At 39.8% G+C, this 23147-nt stretch overlaps 1 protein-coding gene across 2 annotated transcripts in view; it reads right to left on the reverse strand.

The window, feature by feature from the left end:
* CDK19 (cyclin dependent kinase 19) overlaps positions 1 to 23147 on the reverse strand; it is a 228182-nt gene that overhangs the window by 70535 nt on the left and 134500 nt on the right. The window lies entirely within an intron of this gene.

A 23147-nucleotide genomic window follows, 5' to 3' on the forward strand; every position in this document is an offset into this window, starting at 1 on the left:
AGTTCTAGATTAGAATCTGATGAAGGAAGGAAATGAGATTAGGGCATTCAAATGAGTGATTTACACCTGTTTTCCATTGTTGGAACTCTTGTTCTTATTTGCTTTGTTCTATTTTCATTACAATTCTTTGTCTTGAGAATTAATAATAATTGCCATCTCTGATAATACTTTGAACTATGGCAATAAATTCAGCTATTGTAAACTTCTGGTTTTTGTTTTATACAGTATTCTGGCTATTCTGCATGGCCTAGTGGGACTATTAAGACAGGAACTTAAGGCCTTTACCCAATCAAAGTACAAATAACTAAAAATGAGAGTCCTGCCAAACATCATAAAACATGTTGTTAATTGTACTTCATCAAATATCATAGACATTGAAATTCTGATACTTCACTCTTCTGTTAGTCTAAGGCAGACAAAGAATAAAAAAAGTTTCTATGATAAATAATATAGAAATAAAAGGCATAGTTGCAAAATTAACCCATTTTCATCACAAGCCTGATTTTGCTCAGTGGGTTTAGACTGACTGAATTAGGTTAAAATAATAAGTCCTTATGTGGAAATCTTAAAGAAGGAAAAGAGAAAGGAAAAATAGCTATTTATAATTTGATTATTTTCCAGAAAATTTGTCTTGAAGTCTTTGCCTCCATGTTTAGGGGGGGGATTTTGGGAATACTTCAGGGACGATGCACTAAGGAACCAAATTGTTCTTTATATTTTTTTAGGCAGAAACTTTAGGCAGAATTCAGGAAAGGGATAATATGTAGTAATTATTCAGTGTAAAATTTTAGTGATCAAATGGTTATTTCTAATCATCTTTCAAATTTAAATAACTCTTTCTCTTGAGCGTTTGATTTTCTAAGATGCATGGAACTGTGCTGCATAAATATTAATATGATATTACCCACATTCTGTACATACTGTTTTTCCATTATCAAAATCTTGAGGATCTTCCAAACATACAATTATCACAACTATGTAAGAGCAACATGGTAGAAAATGCACAGTATAGCACCCTGACAAAACTTCACTAGTTTAATTGGACTCCTGATATCAAACTAACTGTAAAGTCATCACAAACTAAATCACACACAGAAATAAAGTCATAAGATACAAAAATGAACATTTTCCTCCCTGCTGTTGTGTATACAATCTAGCACTGGAATTCATATTACTGAAGTTATGAAAGAACAAAGAAAAAGAAAAGAAATGATTATGACCAATAATATTGGCACGAGAGGATCCAATGCACACCATAACTAGTCAAAAACCAGTCAGCTACAGATGGGAGCTAGCTCAAATGCAAGTTTCTGACAAACTGCTATCTCAAACATTTAGAAACGACAATCTGTCATGCTACCTTTCAGGAATCATTCCGTACAAACAACTGTTATTTTTAATGTATATTGATTGGGGAAGGGTTAGGCAAATGCCAAACAAATGGCCAACAACTTCTGTATTATTAAGTACTGTTTACATAGAGCAACTTTATTAAAATAGGGTTACTATCAAAGATACGGAGAAAACTGAGTTGTTTTAAAATTTGTATTTCTATGGATTTAAATAATACGGAATGCTGCCCCCTTTGATGTGATGACAGACATTATATTTATCCTTTCCCTGTACTGAGACTATGGAACTGAAGATAAGTCTGAACATGCTTGTGCGATCAATCTAAACATATCCTATAGGCTAAGGGTTAAATTCTGCCTCACTGTGGAAATACTCCCCCAAAGGGTGCACATATACACCAAGAACTAGGCACTTTAGACAATACTAGAGTTAGATGCCCAATTCTGTTTGAAAGTCAATTGAAAGTAGGTGCTTAACTCCTTTAGGTGAATTTGAAAATTTCACACTGACACAGTCTTGACAAGCATACATATTTTGGTCAGCAATCGCCCTACACACAACATTCTATCTGATGGCATGAGTAGGAATACTGTGGGGGGTGGGGTAGAAGGGGTATGAATAGAGGTCAAATATGTGGAGAAGACCCATCCCCCAACTGCACCCTAGACAGCCCCTCCTCCACAGCTCCTGTTGCAGGATAACACCGGAATGGAGGCAGAAAACTTCAACCTTGCACTCCCCTTCCTCATATATTTTTGGGTGGGTGCCTATGCACCATGCCCTACCAGAATTTGGCCCTACTATTTTATATCCTACAGCTAATTTGGAACAACATAATGAAAGGCTCTTGGCAAATGTCATTCCTTGATGTGACAATATAGTCTTCAAAATTAGTGACATGAAGCAAAGGAGGTAAAAGATTGAGCTATTTTAAGATTTCCGTTTGGTCTCTGCAGACTGGAAGAAAGATCTCTTTATAACCTGCCACAGTTGAATGCTCCCACTCAAATGAGATTTTAAGATAGAAAGCACAGATCTGCTTGAGAGTGTTTAGGTTAATGATGTCTTTGCAGTGTTTCTTAATAAAATATGGATTCTTAATCCATGCTCTGTGGAATTTTAATGTATTACATTCACTTTTCTGCTCATTTTATCAGTTACCTGATAACATATACTGACTAGAGCACATAATGAACTTTGATTCACCTTTTTTCTGTGTATTCTTTTCAGACTTAGTAAAGGCTCCCTTATTCAATACAGAATTTGAAGACTGTGCACACTACATGCCGAAACTGCGCATAACTATGTGCCCCCACAGATCTGATTAAAAAACTGGGGACTTGGAGTTTCACATCCAGGCTGGTTTTGAGTTATCTGAGCTGAAAAATTATTCAGGAATTTCTTACTAAAAATACTGGATTTTTTTTTTCAGTCTAGAATACTCAGATATAGCTCAAGAGATTTTTTCCCCCACTTAAAATAATTCACTTACATGTTGAGAGCAAGAACAAGAAACTTCAGCCCAAAATGTATTTTTTTGTGTGGAAAGTTATAAACTGCTAAAATTACAGCTTTAGAAACTGCTATCACAACATCTGTATACATTACTAATACAATGCTTTATTTGAAGCCCTTTCCATGTACATAAAAAGGTATAATGGGTAAAGTGTACTGAACAAATAGTTCCTGCTTTGAAGAGCCTTTGTCTAAAGGCACAAATCAATATAATACAGGATAACAGGAAAAAACACGAGTGGAGTGTGTTCTGCAGAGATGGGATGTTTCATGGTACCGGCTTCCAGCGTTTGTTACAAGAAAGTAATCTGAGAATGTTAGTCTGGGAAGATGTTCGAAGCAAAAGGAGCATCACAAAAGAAAGCAGAGTTGGCAGGAGTGAAGAGGCAAAGGGAACAATCAGGAGAGGCAAAAGCACAAGGTAGAGCAGATTGTATCAGTGGAGGTTAGAAAGGGATGCAAGCAGAAGAGAGTTATTTGGAACACTGAAACAAACCAAAAGAGAAACTTCTGCCCCAAAGAGCTTACCATAAACACTGACGGTGTGGGTGCTCTGGGGCTCAAGCACCCATGAAAAAAATAGGGGGCACTCAGCACCCACCAGCCAAAGTGGTTGTGGCCCCGGGGCTAGCTGCTGATCAACTGTTTGGCGGGCCCCTCGGGCTGGAGAGGAGCGAGTGGTGGGCAGGCGGGCGGGACGGACCTCAAAGGAGGGGGCGGAGTGGGGGCAGGAAGAGGCAGAACGAGGGCAGGGCCTCAGAGCAGAGCAGGGATGGAGCACCCACTGGGAAAAACAAAAGTCAGTGTCTGTGGAGCTTACAATCCAAGTATAAAAAAAGAGACAACAGATGGATTCAGACAGGCAGTGGTAATACAAACAAATGAGGAGACAATATTGGTTAGTACGATATGTTGTAGTCTCAGAACATCAACAATTTAATTGTTGTCATGTTTTTTTATAGACCTCAGAGCAAAGAAGAGTTTTAAGGAGGGAGCGGAAAGTAAGTTTTGTGGATGATTACAGGGAGCTTCTCCCTGGCATGAGGGACGGCTTGGGAGAACACATGAAGGTGCCTCTTTGAAAATGTAACAAGTGGGGGATTGAGGGTGGCCTCATGAGCTGATCAGAGGCAGAAGTCAACCTTTCAGTACTGAATGAGAGATGGTGTTAGGGTGGGGATGTGTTCTGTGCAGGGCCTTGAAAGTGAAGGCACATAGCTTTCAGAGGGGTTGAGCATGGCACTTTTTAAAAATCAGGCTTCTTTAAGGTATCGTTTATGGCACCCAAAAATCTGGGCACTCAGTCACTAGCAGAACTGTGTGAATAACTAAATTTTCTATTTGGTTACCAAACAAACCAACCAACAGATAAATGTGGATTTACAATATCTTTTTTTTTAATTTGATAAATGAAACAGTAAAACTAAATTCATTTTGGGTCAAAAAAACATTCCACTAGTCCCAAAACTAAATGCTTTGTTTTGACTTTGAGGGCTTTAAAATGATTTTATTAAATACATTTGAGGGAAATTCCAAAACAAAATGTCTTTCGGAAACAAAGTCAAAACATTTTGTTTTGGAAATGCCAAAACAAATCTTTTCGGCATATCTGAGAAGTTTGCTTCTCTCCCCACTCAAAAGCAACAAACACCAGCGCTGACCCAGCATTTTTCGGGGGGGGGAATTTGCATGACAAATTTCACCCAGTATTAGCCATTTTGACAATCTTGGCCTACTTAATAGTCATAAGTAATATTTTAAAAAAATACAACATGCTGCCAAGAATTAGAAGCAGGAACAAATGCAGATTAAATTCAACACAAAGAGGAAAACTCAACTATACTATCTGAGAAGAACAGACACTTACATACGTTACAATAATTGTAGTTCATTGAGCGTATGGGACTGTGGGTCTCAACCCCAAGTCCACAGGACTCTTAGAACTAGTAAGCTCCAACCTGCCACCCAGCAACCTGCTAACAGTTGCTAGGGCAGAAGCTAAACCCCGACAGAGGACTCCAGTTCTGGACCCTGATTGGCAGAACACTGGGAATCTGGATTGGTCCACAGGTTCTATATAAATGCAGGATAGGAACAAAAAAGCGTCCATGCAACTGGGATCCACCTTACTCTGGACTGTGTGCTTTGTGCTTCCTGCTTCTGCTCCCCTGGCTTGACATCCTGGGTCCCCAACCTGGAGAGACTCTGGTTATTGATCCATGCTTCTGCTCTCAAGTTTGTCTCCTGCTTCTGATCTCCTGTGACTCTGACCTTGCCTGCCTCCTGACACTCAATGCTCAGTTGCCCTCTAGCCTGTCTTGGACTCTGACTCCTGCTTTGATCACTAGGCCAGATCGCCCACATTCCAGTTGTGACATCAAGATGTGTGGGCCACATGGATTTCACCATTGGTGTGTATGCATCCCAACTGGGCAAGATCAGATATTTTTGGCCAGCAGTGTGTGTTGGGGCTGGGCCTCCACCCCAGATGTACCCCTCCGACCTGAGGGCCCAAAACAGCAGAGTGGGCCCAACTGCGTCCATTGGGGCTGCACCTGCACCCTAGATGTCCTTGTCCCCAGGCTCTCCACCAACGGCATAAAGGGTAGAGCAGGCCCAAAAAGATGAGCTGTCCCTCTAGATGCCCAAAGGGTCAGAGCCAAGAAAGAAGGCTACACTAGTTAAAAAACAACGTGGCTTAGCTGGGAAGTGAAAGCAGTTATAAAGAAAAATAAAAAATAATAATAAATGAAAAATATGGAAAGTTGATAGCAATGAATATAAAACAGAAACTAGGAATTGTAGAAAAATGATAGGAGAAACCAAAGGACAAAAGGAGAAACCTATAGCCAACAGGTTATGGACAATAACAGACCTTTTTTTAAAGTATATTAGGAACAAAAGGGATGCTAATTATGGCACTGACCATTACTAGATGAAAGTGATACGACAGTCAATAATAATAATGTAGAAAAAGACAGTAGTCAACTTTGCTTGGTGAACAATAAATCCTGGAATAATGTCACAGTAGCCTCGAATGAAACACAGGAAACTCCATTATTCTATATTGAAGTATGGTATTGCATGTTCTACAAAGAAAAGCCAAGGACTAGAACGGCTCACACATATTCTGCGCCCAATAAACCATTCTTTCTTGAAAAGTTCCATGAGATGTTATAAAAACAACGAGGAGTCCAGTGGCACCTTAAAGACCAACAGATTTATTTGGGCATAAGCTTTCATGGGTAAAAAACCCACTTCTTCAGGTGCATGCTCTCTCCATGCATCTTTAGAAGTGGGTCTTTTACTCACGAAAGCTTATGCCCAAATGAATGCATGCATCTGAAGAAGTGGGTTTTTTACTCATGAAAGCTTATGCCCAAATAAATCTGTTAGTCTTTAAGGTGCCACTGGACTCCTCGTTGTTTTTGTGGATACAGACTTACACAGCTATCCCTCTGATATGAGATGTTATGGTCAGAAGTGATCTATTCCTTCCTTCATTGGAGAGACTACACTTTCAGTTGCACAGCACCTCTATCACTAGGTGGGCACGTCTATAATCAATTTACAGCACTGTTTATTGTAGAAGTTACATACTGAAGGTCTTCCATTCAATTTCTGGCCCAGCTTTTCTCTGCTTAGCTTGTGAGAGCACAGTGGAAAGTTCTGATAGCAGATTTTCAGAAAGCCTTACAGACATGCAGTACAACAAAGCTCTTTACTCTCCTCTCAAGATAGTACCTCCATTTACCTGATCATCCTAATAGTACTTCTATGCATGTTTTCCAGTTTGAATTTGTCTTTCTTACATCTGTGCAACTGTAACTGTACACAGTATTCCAGATGCGGTTTTACCAGTGCCTTATACAATGGCATTAATGGTTCCCTATCTTTACACCTCATCTGATACCTCCTTTACCTTGGTCTGATATATCTGAGATCAGCCTGACTTCTACAAAAATTGAGGTCAATAATAAATAATATTTACAATAACTTCTGAAAATGGAAATATTTTTATTTTTAAAGCGTGCAAGGATGAGGGAGTGATCTGAGACATAAAAGTAAAAATACAATAGATCTTATTTTGAATAGGATCTTTCCAATAAATTATCCCCAAAATGCTTTATAAGAGCTAAATACAAAATACTGTATGTTGTAAATATAGAAAGCAATTATATAAATACAGTTTATGGGGAGCAAATTATTCATTTGTAAGACCAATAACTGAGAAGGAGAAAAATTAAGAGACATAGGGAAGAAGAAAAGTTAAAAGAGCTTAAAGTAGAGAAGTACTGGCTGTTCCCAGGGGCAGGCATTTCAAGGAGAAAGCACTCATACTGAAACTCAAGATTATGAGCAGGATCAGATAGGAGCCCTGTTCTAGAAAAACAGACTGAGCTGGAAGAGGGTATAGAGAGAGTCATAGGCTTGAGCAAGTTCAAGAGTTTTAAATCAGGTAAGGCAATTTTGATCTGAATCTTGAAATGAACAGGGAGTCAGTGGAATTATTTGAAGATTAGGGAGGGGTGAGTGCACTTGTTTGTACATGGGACAAGATATAAAGCAATATTCTGCACATGATGGGGCGTGTTCAATTCAGACTTGGAAAGGGCACAGAAAAGGGAGTTGCAACAATTAAGGCACTGAAGATGAAGAGCGTGATGAGGATTTCATGAGAAATGGAGTCAAGGCAATATGAGTAATGAAGAAGAGGTGGCAACAGGCAGATTGACAGCTAAAGGAATGTGGGCAGAGGAGGAGAATGAAAACAAATGAAAGGTAAGTGTCGAGGAGGAAAACAGCAGATGGAAGTTGTTAATAAGAAGGCACTTCTGGCCCACAAGAACAAATTCTGTCTTTGACATGGCTCAGAACTACTTACATTTTCTCCCCCATTTATCAACAATTATACCATTTTCTATGTAGAATAACGTGGAAGAGCAGGTAGCTGCTGTGAGACAACTACATTTCTCAGGTACTGGAGACATTTGGCTTATCTCCATCTTTAGGCACTACTAGGATTTTCAAAAGCACCTACCCAGGTTAGGTGCCTAACTCCCATTCATTAGGGACAGATTTTCAACTGGAAATCTATGAGTAGGTACCTAACCTACTTACGCACTTTAAAAAAATCTCACTCAGTGCCTAAATCCCTTTGAAAATCTAGCTTGTTATCACAAACCATAGAACATTGCTTTCTGCCCAACAAATGTACTCTGCCTTGCATTATTCCTTACGGATGAAGTAACAAACTACATCCTCTGCCATTCAGTTTAAATTATTCCTTTAGCACAGTAGCAACCATTATACTGTGAGTGAATGACATTCTGACAGCGTTGGATAAGGGTCAAACCTGATGAAGCTTTATTTCTTATTGAGTTAGCAAGCTTTCATACTCTTGTCAACTGAATGACTGTTACAGCAGTTGGACTTTTAGAATAAGAGGTATGGGCTGATTTGGTACCATCACTAAAATTAGAATTCAACAAAATAAAAAGACACTGAACCCAATATTTTTGAAAATATTTATGGTAACTTTAGAGTGTTTCCCACTTAATAGGGAAAATATATACTATGGGTTATAGAAGACTGCTGGGGAAGGTTAAAAAGTGTATTAGCCCAAAATATGGATAACAATGAGTTAACAAGAATTATCCTAAAGTCATTATTATTATACTGACATTTTATTATCGCCCATATTTTAACAGGAAGACCCTTCAGAAAGAATGTAAAATGTTGCATATTGCTGAATGGCACATTGTTTAAAAACAATTCAGACCTTTATGACACAGAACACACCCTTATTGAGAGACTGAGGAAGGGGAGGGCTGGGATTCTCCCAACCTAACCAAAAATTATAACACAAATAGGACAGTCATTACGGGGATCAGAAGCTTATAGAAGGTATTGAGGGGAGAGGGATAAAACGAAGTCATTGACAAAACTCTCATTTTGTGGTAACAGAACTGAGCTTGAAAGGAGAAAAACAAGGCAATGGCTTTTTCTTTTTCTTTTTTTCTTTTCTTTTTTTTTTTTTTTTTTGAGGGCAGAGGAGGGCTTCAAACTTAAAACACAACAATTTCCTGTCATCAGTTTGACAGCCTCATTTCCTTTACTTTTTGGCTCCCCCATTTTTCTTCCACATATTTTTTACTGCTGCAGCTGAAAGGAGATATTGAGGCAGCCTTTGGTGCTGGCAAAAATCTTTTAAATTTGAAATTCGGGAGCAATCAAAACAGAAAGATTATAGTAGCTAATCTGAGCAAAGAGATCTGCATTAAGAAAACCATCCACTGAAAATCCCTGCATTCTGGCTAACAATGTTTATCAGCCAAATAGAGCATATATATTCACCGATTCTATGGTTATTGAGATATACCTGTGCCATCACTATACTAAAAAGCTAACTAAAACTTCATAAGTGGGGACCAAGTATATGTTATTCAGAAAACATGCAACACTGTTGCCCTTTTAGTGACTATGACAATCAGTATATTGATACACAGTGACCTGATAAGAATAAGTTTCAGGAATATTTGAGTTTGTAATGTCCTTATCAGTATCCTGATTTTTTCAAAAACAAGAATCCAGTGTCCCATTTAATTTGTTGAAGTCCAATATCAATGAAATGGCCAAACCAGCCCCCAAGGCTTTTGTTCTAAAAGTTCAGTTGCTGTAAAATTAAGCTTCAACAGCATTAGAAGTTGCTGCTAGCTCAATAAATCCAGTTTCACCAAACTTGAGCCTTATCCAAAGCTCTGACAAATGTCACCCAGTTATTCTGTCAAGGGTTATTGTTTTAAAGGTAGATATAAAACTGAACTAAACAAGAAAATGCCTCCAGCACCTCAGTACTAGAGATACCTTGTATGCTGTGCCATATTATTCCACTTAGAAAAATTGTATTATTGACTCTTGAATGAAAGAATGAATGAGGGTACATAGTTCCCAGCCATCTCTATGACAAAAGTTCTTCAATGGGAATTTTAGGAATGCTGAATCTGGTCCATACACATTATTTCCAAAGAAAAATTATATTAAAAAAATACTGGCTGTCGATGGACACTGCACTGAACTTTCCAATTCTAACTCAATATTTAATCAAGAAGGATGGAGTTAAATTACTCTGGTTCTTAAGTTTAAAAATCTGAAATTGCTATTTCACGTAGAACCAGCTGAATACTTTTAAACTCCAAATTTCACCACTGCTTGACTACAATGACATTCTCTACACTTAATATATCCTTTAATTAAAAAAAATAATGGCGATTGAATGTAAATGTAACAGACTGCCATGGAGAGAATCCAAGTTTGTGTTCTCAGCTCCTTAGGCTAGCAGAAGTCAAAAGCAATGAGGAGGTCTGTAAGGTGCTGGTTCATCCCCAGCCCACAAAGACCCACTGCTACACCCAGTCTCTTTTCCAGGCGGTTTTATTTCTCAAAGGTAGGCAAAACCCCCACAAACACAGCTCCCCAGCACTGTGGTCTATAGCTCCCAAGGGATTTTTCCCCTTTACCTCCCTGAAGTCCTTCTGCTTCAGGGCATATTGCAGGATTCTCCCATGCTCCATTAACTGAGCACTGCCTCCTTGGGCTCTCTCCCTAGGGACTCTTTTCCCCCACTGGCTCCCACTGCCTCCCCAACCAAGGAGATTCCTGCAGCTCCTGCTCCCACTACCCAGGCCTCCTAGTTTCTGGCCTGTCTCCCTGTTCCCAGGCAATGAGAGCCCAAAATATGATCTCTCTGCCCTTTTCCTGACTGCTTCTCAGGCCTGACACTCCCAGGCTCTCCCACCACCCAGAAGCGAGCTGCCTTCTTATTTAGCTCAACTGAGGGGTCAGCTGACAAGTCAGAGGTGCACTGGCCTCTTTCCTCTTAAGGGGCAGTGCGTGCCATCCCGTGACAAGATTTAAAAAAGGCAGCAAACTTTTAATGCTGATGCAAAAGGTGGTGCTATCAAAGAAAATGTGCTATAAAATCACCAGCAGCTTTACTAAATAAAATCACTGCTATATTGTTCTTACACTATATTGTTCTTACACTATGAGCTGAAGTAGGCAGGAAGGCTATTTGATAGGGTTACCATATTTGAACATTAAAAAAAGAGGACACTCCACGGGGTGGGGTGGATATTTGCTCGTGCCCCTCTGCCCCACCCCAACTCCACCTCATTGGGCCCCATCGGACCCCTTCCCCAAATCCCCACCTCACCTCCTCCCCTGAGCGCGCCGTGTTCCCCCTCCACCCCCCTCCCTCCCAGCCACACGAAACAGCTGTTTCGCGGCTCAAGCACTGGGAGCTAGGGGAAAAAGTGGGCACTCTCTCGAGTGATCAGCATTCACTTTCTTTCTTGAATGATCAACATTCACTATCTTTCTTGAATGATCAACTCTTCTTTGGGGAAAAATAATAATGGCAAAATCCTGGATGTTTTTAGATGTTTAAAAATTCCTCCTGGACAGCGATTGAAGAATCAAAAAGCCGGACATGTCTAGGAAAATACGGACGTATGGTAACCCTACTATTTGAGTTGGTAGATTATGTCAAATCCTGAGACAAAGCACTAAAAGAATAATGGCGGACAGTACAGTTGCCAATTTTCATGTGGTAAATAAGCACCCCGACTTTCACAATAAGTCAAAAATCAAGCTAATCCCATTTCAAAACAAGGCCAAAACAAGCCAATCCCTAAGAACCCCAACACCCTATGTGAGTAGATCCCCCCCGACATGCAGTCTGGGACTGTGGTGGGCCCGCTGTGCACCGCTGACTCTCTCCCCCCCTTGCCCCTGCCTGCCGGGAGCCGATCAAAAAAAAAAGATGCAACAAGCAACAAGCTACAAGCCAAACAAGCAACAAGCTACAAGCAAAAAACTAACCAACAAGCAACTCAAAAGCCAATTAAGCCAAAAACAAGCCCAATTTATTTTTTCCATGGGTTTGACATGTCTGGTGGACAGAGGATGTGAATTAATTTTTTGTGTTTCGGTACCACCCAGAGGTCCCTTTTGCGCTAGGCACTGTACAAACAGAGTAGAATAAGAGCCCTTGCCAAAGAATTCAATCTAATTTCAGACAGGACCCAACCATGAGAGTATAACAATAGGAAGGAGACAGACGACAAGCGAAATAGCAACCAAAACATGTGATAACATGTAGGCCAGCTATGTACTAAGTTGGATGGTTTCAAGATTTTCTTTTCTGCATAAAAATTATAGGAGAATTGTTGAACGAGATATAAGTCACAAATCCTCATTGACTAGACTTTCTGGCATATGTGGCTAAATGATGACAGAGTATTTCTGAAGCTACAGAACTGTGGATTTTTAGCAGTGCTCCCGCCATGCACAAAGATAGCTTTCAGAGTAACAGCCGTGTTAGTCTGTATTCGCAAAAGGAAAAGGAGGACTTGTGGCACCTTAGAGACTAACCAATTTATTTGAGCATGAGCTTTCGTGAGCTACAGCTCACTTCATCGGATGCATACTGTGGAAATTGCAGAAGACATTATATACACAGACACCATGAAACAATACCTCCTCCCACCCCACTCTCCTGCTGGTAATAGCTTATCTAAAGTGATCGTCAAGTTGGGCCATTTCCAGCACAAATCCAGGTTTTCTCACCCTCCGCCCCCCGACAGACAAACTCACTCTCTTGCTGGTAATAGCCCATCCAAAGTGACCACTCTCTTCACAATGTGTATGATAATCAAGGTGGGCCATTTCCTGCAGAAATCCAGGTTCTCTCACCCCCTCACCCCCCTCCAAAAACCACACACACAAACTCACTCTCCTGCTGGTAATAGCCTATCCAAAGTGACCACTCTCCTTACAACCTGCATGAAAATCAAGGTGGGCCATTTCCAGCACAAATACAGGTTTTCTCACTCCCCCACCCCCATACACACACAAACTCACTCTCCTGCTGGTAATAGCTCATCCAAAGTGACCACTCTCCCTACAATGTGCATGATAATCAAGGTGGGCCGTTTCCAGCACAAATCCAGGTTTTCTCACCCCCCCCCACACAAACTCACTCTCCTGCTGGCAATAGCTCATCCAAACTGACCACTCTCCCCACAATGTGCATGACAATCAAGGTGGGCCATTTCCAGCATAAATCCAAGTTTAACCAGAACGTCTGGGGGGGGGGGGGGAGGTAGGAAAAAACAAGGGGAAATAGGCTACCTTGCATAATGACTTAGCCACTCCCAGTCTCTATTTAAGCCTAAATTAATAGTATCCAATTTGCAAATGAATTCCAATTCAGCAGTTTCTCGCTGGACTCTGGATTTGAAGTTTTTTTGTTGTAAGATAGCGACCTTCATGTCTCTGATTGCGTGACCAGAGAGATTGAAGTGTTCTCCGACTGGTTTATGAATGTTATAATTCTTGACATCTGATTTGTGTCCATTTATTCTTTTACGTAGAGACTGTCCAGTTTGACCAATGTACATGGCAGAGGGGCAATTCATTAAAGTGGGTGAAAAAATTAACTTTGAAATGCTTGTTATATGAAATTCAAAACATATGTATAAGACTGCAACAACCCCTCTCTTACTGTTCAACTTAAAAACTTAATTGCCAGCTCCTGTGAGGAGCCTTTCAAAATTTGATCCTTATATACGCAAATACACAAATAATTTCATCTGGGGTATATTTTTAATTTACTGTGTGTTTTGTTAACAGATCTGACCTACACTAAAACTAAATGTAATTTGCACCCTAAAAGGTTTTAAATACAAGCAAAAAAAGGGGGGGAAGATGATGGTTCAGAGACAACTCTTTTGTGAAATACTAACAGACCTGTCATTTTTACAGCAAAGTAAGTCTGTCTCTGACAGAGATCACAGAACGTGATAAAGCTAACAAATGAAAGCAAGCATTCACTGTCACGGGTCAGTGCAAGTTACTGGACCATTGATCAGCACTGATTAATTTAGATGCAACACAGTCTGCTACATTATTGCAGCATCCTAATATACTGGGAAAAGTGACTGTATATGTTACAAGTGAAGAGGAATATATACAAGAAGGGACCCAACACCTGAGGACAAATGCAAATACAGCATTTTTTCTTTGTTTCTTCACATATTATGCATACACAGCTCGGTTTTCTCTGATCTGCTTCAAGCTTCATTACCTTCCAGAATTAAAAGTATGAACTTTTTAACCTTGTTCATGATGGATTATGCCACTGAATAAGAAAGAAATTTAGACAGATGCTATGTTACCTGATCACATCATAGCTGAGAAAAGGCAGCATTCTCTAAGAACAAAACAGAAAAGAAACAGAATTTGCAAGATTACAGTCACTGGAAAGGAGGCACTTTAAAGAGTTGTTTTTAGAATGCAAAGCTCAGTTTGCTCACTCCAAGAGGACAGCTGCACAAGCATGCTAAATACATTATCTATTTACTAAAATGCTTCATAAAGCAGATGGCATGTGAATTTGCTCCATTAGAAATGAGAACATTTTCCTTCTGTTTTTTCTACATCAAGCAAAGAAATAAACAGATTCCTGAACTACTTTTATTTTTTGTCCTCACTCTCCATTCTCCACTCCACAGGAGAGCAGATAAGCAGCTCTCAGAGGAGCCACATGTAGCTGTTGAATTTACTGGCAGAATGCAGCCGGAAGAATGTAAGTCAGTACCTTCTTTCTTCTGACTTACCTTACCAACACGTTTTATTTCCTGTCAAAGTTTTATTGGTGTAAACCTCTTTCTAAACCTTGGTTAAGCTCTTCCCTGACAGCAATTATAATTCTTCATTTGTAAAATGCATCTACAAACCACAGAAGTCTTAGTAAGTTATCCAAAAGGGGAAAGCATGTGCTAATGGACCGCTGGAAGATGTTTTGTTGTTTGGATGTATTCAAATGCTGTAAGATTCAGTGAACGTTAGCAGACGTATATAACCTTACAACACTAAGGCTTTGTCTACACTGGCACTTTCATTGCTAAAATTTTTGTCGCTCAGGAGTGGGAAAAAAACACCCCCCGGAGTGAGAAAACTTTTAGCAACAAAATGCACCGGTGTGGACAGCGCTTTGTCAGCAGGAGCTGTGCTCCTGGCAATGAAGCTATCACCCCTTGCTCTCTCCCAGCGATAAGGAGTGGCCACACAGTGCACCTTACAACAGTGCTGCTGCAGCGGCACAGCCGCGCCATTGTAAGCTACGCAGTATAGATATAGCCTTAGTCTCTCTAGAACCGAAGGGGCACACCTTAGTGTTCTAAGCAAAGACACTCCTAACCTTCTGAAGTAGACGCTGATAAACATAACATTTTAAGGATGTAGAAAACAATAGGCCTACCAAAATTAAACCTATTTGTCAGCGAGTAAACCCTGTTTTAGCTGACATACTCATACATTACTGGATGACAAATGAACATCTCTTTAAAAGGTATCAGTACAATCTGCTTCCACTTTGTCTTTCAGCACACTATTCCAAATCACTCAAGCAGAAACCGCCCTTCCAAATATCTTCTAATCATTACCACCATCCCACTCTGGGAACATGAGAAATCCTTTCCGTAGATCCTGGTTTGATCCTTTAAGATACTTACATAGTGTGATAAGATCCCTATGCTGTAAAGGGTCAGGTGGAATGACTGAGGAATAGGCGCCCCAACTCTTTTTGTATAATATGGGAACCAGTAGACAGATGGAGAAAAGCACCAATCAAGACCAAAAAATCACAAGCGATATCTATTGTAAGGACTTACATTTTTCAATGGAAAGCATATTCTAAAAGCTAAACAAACAGGCAGACAGGTTAGTTGGTTACTTATTTATTTATAGAAAGGCATGTATACATCCTGATTGGTGCCAAGAAAATCTTCAAGCTAGCACCAAATTGTTGGCAGCAGGGCAGACTCCAACAGTTCTGCATTCCTGCTCAGCAACTGGTTGTCAAACTACTGATGAGTGAACGTAAGTCTAAATTTACTTTTGATATCAGCTTTTGAAAATCCTTGCTCAGATTCACTTGTGGAAGGGGAGATCGTCAGACTTCTTTAAAGTGATTCTTGTATTGGTCATTGTAGGTTACATCTTTCAAAAGCACATACATTTTGCTTCATTTATAATCTGAAAAGGAACATTGAAAAACTGCCTCTGTTTTGAAAAAAACTGCTTCAGTTCTGCAGCATTTTAGGTAATTTTTTAAAATTAATCACCATCTTAAGGACAAGCTTTTTGAAACAGGAAACATCTTTTACTCTATGTTTGTAGAGTGCAGTGTAAATTTATAGCATTCTATAAATCAATACAAATAACACTCTCCCCCACTAAGGAGTCCTTCCAAACATGATCAGTTTCTCACTACCTACAAGCCATGTAATTAACTTTTATTTTATATGCTCTTTAATGCTTCCAATTCGCTGGGATGAGTTCATCAAAAAGATAATATTATATAATTTGTACTGTATAACATTTTTCACTTGAGGATCTCAGAACACATGAAAATATTAATTAGGACTTGCCAGAAAATAATTTCGTTTCATGAAAAATGTCAAGGTTTCTTCCACATTTGTTTTTGTTCTGTGAAAATGAGATATTTCTAAATGTTTCATGAAAATGACCCCAAAATAGCCAATAGCCCAGTGGTTAGGGCTCTCACCCAGGATATGGGAGATCCAGATTCAAGTCCTCGCTCTGCCTGATTCCGCACAAAAGAGAGTATGTCTAGACTACAGCCAGAATTGATGCTCTGAGATTGATCCACTAGTGGTCGATTTAATGGGTCTAGTGAAGACCCACCAAATCGACAGCATATCACTCTCCAGTCGACCCCTGTACTTTACTCCCGACGAGAAGAGTAAGATAGGTCTACGGGAGAGTTTCTCCCGTCGACCCCCCAAGGTGTAGACCTTGTGGTAACTCAACCTAATGTACGTCGACTCCAGCTACATTATTCAGGTAGCTGGAGTTGCGTGGCGTAGGTCGACTTACCGTGGTATTGTAGACATAGCCAGAGAGTCTACAGACTGGGGGATAGGGTACCGAATCAGGGTCTTGAAACTGGGTCTTCTGTATCCTAAGTGCCCTTACCACAGAGCTAGAGTGTCAGTCTCTCCCTGTCTCTGGCCCTATGAACATTTAGGTAAAATAGCTCCTACAGGAGAGAATTAACAGAATCATAGAGACTTCACTTGACCTTAAAGCAGATACCTGCATAATGGGCCATGTACCCTGGAAATGGAAGCTATCATTATACCGAAGCAGATAGCTACACTGAACTTTACTGGTTGCAAGTGTCACGGCGCGTTGGGGAGACAGGGCCCTGCACCCCCCACTTCCTGTGATTCACCGTGACTCTCAGCCAGACAGTAAAACAGAAGGTTTATTAGATGACAGGAACACAGTCCCAAACAGAGCTTGTAGGCACAGACAACAGGACCCCCTCAGTCAGGTCCATCTTGGGGAGAAGGGAACCTAGACCCTGGTCCTGGGTCTCCCTCCATTTCCCCAGCCAGCTCCCAACTGAAACCCTTTCCAGCACTATCCTCCAGCCACACATTCCGGTTCCTCCTCCAGCCTTTCTCCAGTTTCCCCGGGCAGAAGGTGTCACCTGGGCTCAGGTTACATGCTCAGGTATCGTCCCTGAAGTGAAGTCACACCCTGATATCCCATCACCATCCAGCACCAATGCAGACAGTACCAGTAAAACTCCCACGCAACATCCTCAGGTCAATACTCCCCACTCCGTCACAGCAAGACATCAAATTTTGCCACACTGGAAAAGTAAATAGTCCTCCAAACCACAAAGACTGGTATAATGGACTGACAGACCCGGCTGCGAAGGAAAGGATCACATAAAATAGACAGCAAACCCCAGAAAAATCTGAATCCATTTGGGACAATTACCTAGAACTGATTAGCTAAAGATCCCTTCAGGACATCTGGATGAAAGGCAGGGGACTAATCCACATAATCCCTCTTCCCATCCCCTCTGTTTCTCCCCATCCCACTCCTTCCCATGTCTTTCCTCCTCTTGGCTTTGATTTCCTTAAATTTAATACATGCCATGAAAATCCTGTGCGGGAAATATTTAAGTTAATGCTTGGGAACCTAAGCAACTGTGTAAATTAGTCTTTTCTTGTTTCTGGTGTATAGTATTTTTGTATTTATTCTAGAAATTGGCACCTAGAATTTGTTATAAGAAAAAAGATTGAAAAAAATAAATAAATAATGAAATGGCTCAGACCTCTTATTTTCCATCAGTAATGAATATAGGCTGTAAAAATGGATAATATCACAGGCAATATCTGACAATTGCCAGAATGTCTGGAACTCTTAATAACATTATTCTAAAAAGCACTGTGGACAGTGTGTGGTGGATTCTGTAGTGGGGTTCTTTTGGCTACTTAAGAGTATTTCCAGATCTTGTGGTTGTTTAGGCAAAATGATCCATTTTCTAAAGGACCACACAGAATTAGTCAGAAGGCAAAAACTCCATTATTTCTGAAGTATGTGGTTGTAGCGGATGCATTTCAAGCTTGCCCTTTAATGCCACCAAGTCACCTTTTCAAAGAGCTAGGGTAAAATTAAATTAGAGTCGAAAGCAGATATTAGTGTTATAAGAATGTGTTCAGCATTTAGACTTTATGGAATACTTGTAGGATACTGCATGTATTGATCTCACTTATAACCTCTGTAGCCCATGATATAAAGTTACACTGAGTGTTTGCATTGTCAACCTCTGTAATTGTGTAACTCAAACAAGAAAAGAAGTGTTAATTAAGGTAAAGTGTGCATTCTGCACAAAACATGGCCCATTGAAGGCTAATGAAGCATTGTGTAGCATCAAAGGAGGGAGACCTTGATTGCATTCCTAACTCCATCCAGGAAAGGAAGGCCTGTGCCATGCACAGTTCCCATAGAATCTGGGAATGGGTGACAGGGAATGGATCACTTTATGATTATCTGTTCTGTTCATTCCCTCTGAAGCACCTGGCACTGGCCACTTTCAGAAGACAGGATATCGGCCTAGATGGACCTTTGGTTTTATCCTATGTGGCCATTCTTATGTTAAGATTTTCTTTTCTTCACCCAGCAACATGTAATCCAATCAGAAAGTATCATTTTAAATGTCTTGATAGGCAACAAGTCTATGTATCTTGTAGACTATTACTACACTAGCTCCAAGGTCATTAAAGGGACATAATGCTATTGAAAGAAATTAAAACTTGACAGTAGTGACAACATAAAGACTGTGCTCTTGTCCCAGACCCTATGCTTCCTTCTTCTTTGCTGTATTCACAGATTCTTAGATTCCAAGGCCAGAAGAGACCATTGTGATCACACAGTGATCACTCATGTGTAATACAAAGGCCACAGACTTCCCCAAAATAATTCCTAGAGCATGTCTTTAAGAAAAACATCCACTCTTGATTTAAAAATGGTGATAGAGAATCCACCACAACCCTTGGTAAATTGTTCCACTGGTTAATTACTTTCATCTTTTAAAATGTACACCTTATTAAATAGAATAATCAGGTAAGGAATATCCTATCGAAAGCTGCTTTTCTGCGGATGAAAAATAAGTATTTAATCTCAAAAAAATGTTCATATTTGTACAAAGCCATTTAGTCTTTCAATCTCCCACAGAAAAAAAATTAACCCCAATATTATAAAGTTTATCAACACAGTTACATTAAATCTAAAGAAAAAAAATCTCAATAACCAATAGTAATCAATTTAACTTGAACATTTAAACCTTAGAATCAGTAGCGTAGCTAGGGGGAAGCGGGGCAGCGGCTGCTCCCCCACCGAGCACAAGTGGCACCTTTAAAATTTTTTCACGCCTTTGTAATTTATTTTTATAAATATATTTACTCTCTAATTTTTTGCCATTTTCTTTTGATTAAGTGCTGTGACAGATTTGGTCACAGAGATCCACTTGGGACTGTCACCTGCTGTGCTGAAATTACCTCTGAGCCTGTTTTCCCTGCCAGCTTGGGACTCTAGAACCGTGCCTTATTGAGCCGGACACGCTAGCCTGCTGCAACACAGACTCAGGCTCTAGGCCATGCCCCCAAAGCTGCAGACTTTAACTAAAAACAGCTCGGCTCCAGCACCCAGACATCCAATGGGATCCAAACCCTGAATAAATCCATTTTACTCTGTATAAAGCTTATACAGGGTAAACTCATAAATTGTCCGCCCTCTATAACACTGATAGAGAGATATGCACAGCTGTTTGCTCCCCCAGGTATTAATCACTTACTCTGGGTTTATTAATAAATAGAAGTGATTTTATTAAGTATAAAAAGTAGGATTTTAGTGGTTTCAAGTAATAACAAACAGAACAAAGTCAGTCCCAAAGCAAAATAAAACAAAAACACACAAGTCTAAGCCTAATACATTAAGAAACTGATTACAAGTAATATCTCACCCTCAGGGATGTTCCAATAAGCTTCTTTCACGGACTAGACTCCTTCCTCATCTGGGCCCAATCCTTTCCCCTGGTACAGTCCTTGTTAGTTCCAGTAGACATCTTAGGTGGTAAGCAAGGATTTTCTTATGACTGGCAGCCTCTTTGTCCTGCTCCACCCCCTTTTATAGCTGTGGCACAAGTTGGGAATCTTTTGTCTCTCTGGGTCCCCACCCCCCGCTTCTAAATGGAAAAGTACCAGATTTAAGATGGATTCCAGCATCATGTGACATGATCAGATGGCCTGTGAGACCACAGCCTCCATTCTTCCTGGGCTGGCCCACATGTACACAGGAAGGTTTGCAAGTAAACAGTGTCATTAACAATTAATTGATTCTGAAGCACCCTTAATGGCATCCACTTAATATGTTTACATTAGAAATACAAGTTTATATCTTATTCTTCTAACTCCAGACATAGAAATAATACATGCAAACAAATGGGGTGAACACACTCAGTAGATGATAAGCTTTGTAATGATACCTTACAAGATACCTTTTGCATAAAGCGTATTCCAGTTACATCATACTCACATTTATAAGCATATTTTCATAAATCATATGGAGTGCAACGTCACGAGTGCAACAGCACAATAAAGTGTATGATATCTCCCCCACTACTCCGGCAAGTGTATAGCTCTTATGTTTCTGCATTTTTCAATGTAGTTTGTGTGCAGTAAATTCTAAACACCATTTCCTGTTGCATTATACTAAAACAGTTTGACTGGTACTATGATATAAATATTCTCTGATATTGTTATAGCTTTAGATTTGTAAATTTATGACATTTACATGTTACGTTTTTTCCCAGGATTCTTATTCTTGCTGAATTGCTACAAATAACTCGAAATTACTTACACTATCTAATCACGAAGACACCATGTGCCCAGCTGTAAAACACTGCTTTACATAAAATAGAAAAAAGTATTTTGTTTCCAAAGGGTGTAACCAAACCAACTAAGACAAAACAAGAAACAAATATCAGGCTTAGGGAATAAGGGAAATAGTTCACATACACACACTTTGATTCAGTTTAATGGAAATGTAGATACAATTGTTTTATAAGTACAAATAACAAGAAAGGAAGAAGGTGGATATGTTCGGAAACATAACTGAGGTTTTTTATCATTACACATTTAAATGAGTTGCTAAATGAGCATATTAACTCCGATCTCAATAGTGGATGTGAACCAGTAGAGCAAATAGAATCATAGAATCATAGATTAGGGTGGGAAGAGATCTCAGGAGGTCATCTCGTCCAACCCCCTGCTCAAAGCAGGACCAACACTAACTAAATCATCCCAGTCAGGGCTCTGTCAAGCTGGGCCTTAAAAACCTCTAAGGATGGAGATTCCACCACCTCCTTTGGGCTCCACATCCTTTCTGTAGTGGGGAGCCCAAAACTGGACGCAATACTCCAGATGTGACCTCACCAGTGCCAAATAGAGGGGAATAATCACTTCCCTCAATCTGCTGGCAATGCTCCTATTAATGCAGCCCAATATGCCATTAGCCTTCTTGGCAACAAAGGCACACTGCTGACTCATATCCAGCTTCTCATCTACTGTAACCCCCAGGTCCTTTTCTACAGAACTGTATTGTTTGCTGTGCATCAATATGTGATTTAAATTACTTGAGACTTACAAGATTCTTAAAAGGGGCTTTATTCTGCAGTTCTTTCTTTTAAAACACACATGCATTCTGAGTGTCTTTTATCACCAGTACAGTGTGTGTGTTTATGGGTTTTCTGTAGCACCCCTTGCTGTGGTATCTAAGCACATCCTAGTAAATTAGATTTACATAGCAAGAACCCAGTGAACTTCAGAGTCTTCTGGTCTTCTCCCTTCCTAGTTATAGAAAGCTCTGTTTGGCACCATCATTCCATGTGTGATTCGGAAAAATTTCTTCCTTCCCACAAAAACAACTGTCATTTCTAAGGAAGAATACAAAGACTCCTGGCACCATCTTTGCTCCATATATACCGACAACAGATAGGATCCACAAAAGTATCATCAGCCAACCTGAGCGTAAATAGCATAGGTTAGAGAGAGAAATTCCCAAGTTTTTAGGCTTCTTATAGGTAACTGCCTTGCCAAGAAACCAAGCTCTTAAGAGAACACTTCTTTGAGACTGTATGTGGCATGGTCTTAAGATCATTTATACTTTCTTTAAATGTAGTTGAGCAGTTTTTGTTTTTAGGTTTTTGTCTTAAGCCATTTTTAATTATGTCTTCACATTTTGCATAAGTGACACTTTTCTTTCACAGACCTTCTTCTGAGAAAAATGGGAAATTCAGCACTACAATCAGTCCTCTTTTTGAACTTTGTTTCCTACTGTTGCTCAGAACTACCATTCCAGATGCAGAAAAGCACAAATATATTAATATCTAAGAGTAGAGGAATAACCTGTTAAAGGTTTAAAAAACCACTGAGGAACAGGTCAACTTTAATTAACTTCATTAACGTTCTGCAATGAAGCAGTTATCCTGGCAACTAGAAATATGAGCCTGATTTCCTCTTTTCATTTGATCACTACGATATGGCAACAACCCATTTCTCATCCATCAAAACTTGAAAATGACTAAAATCTTTTGGCGATGCTAGTAGCAGGCCAAAAAGCTGTTGGTAACTACAAAAAAAAAATCCAAATATTAGCCTTCTGTAACTGTATATACTAGACTACTTTTCTTTAGCGCTCCCACCATTTGTACCACAGGTAGAGTTCTAACAATCGTAGAACATTTGACCACTATGTTGTTTACCTTGCTCAAAGAAATTCTACAGGCTGTCTGCGTTAGTGTTTCGCAGCACTAGTGTTAGAAATGGTGGGAA

Source organism: Natator depressus, chromosome 3, assembly GCF_965152275.1.
Source record: "Natator depressus isolate rNatDep1 chromosome 3, rNatDep2.hap1, whole genome shotgun sequence".
Classification (NCBI taxonomy): domain Eukaryota; kingdom Metazoa; phylum Chordata; order Testudines; family Cheloniidae; genus Natator; species Natator depressus.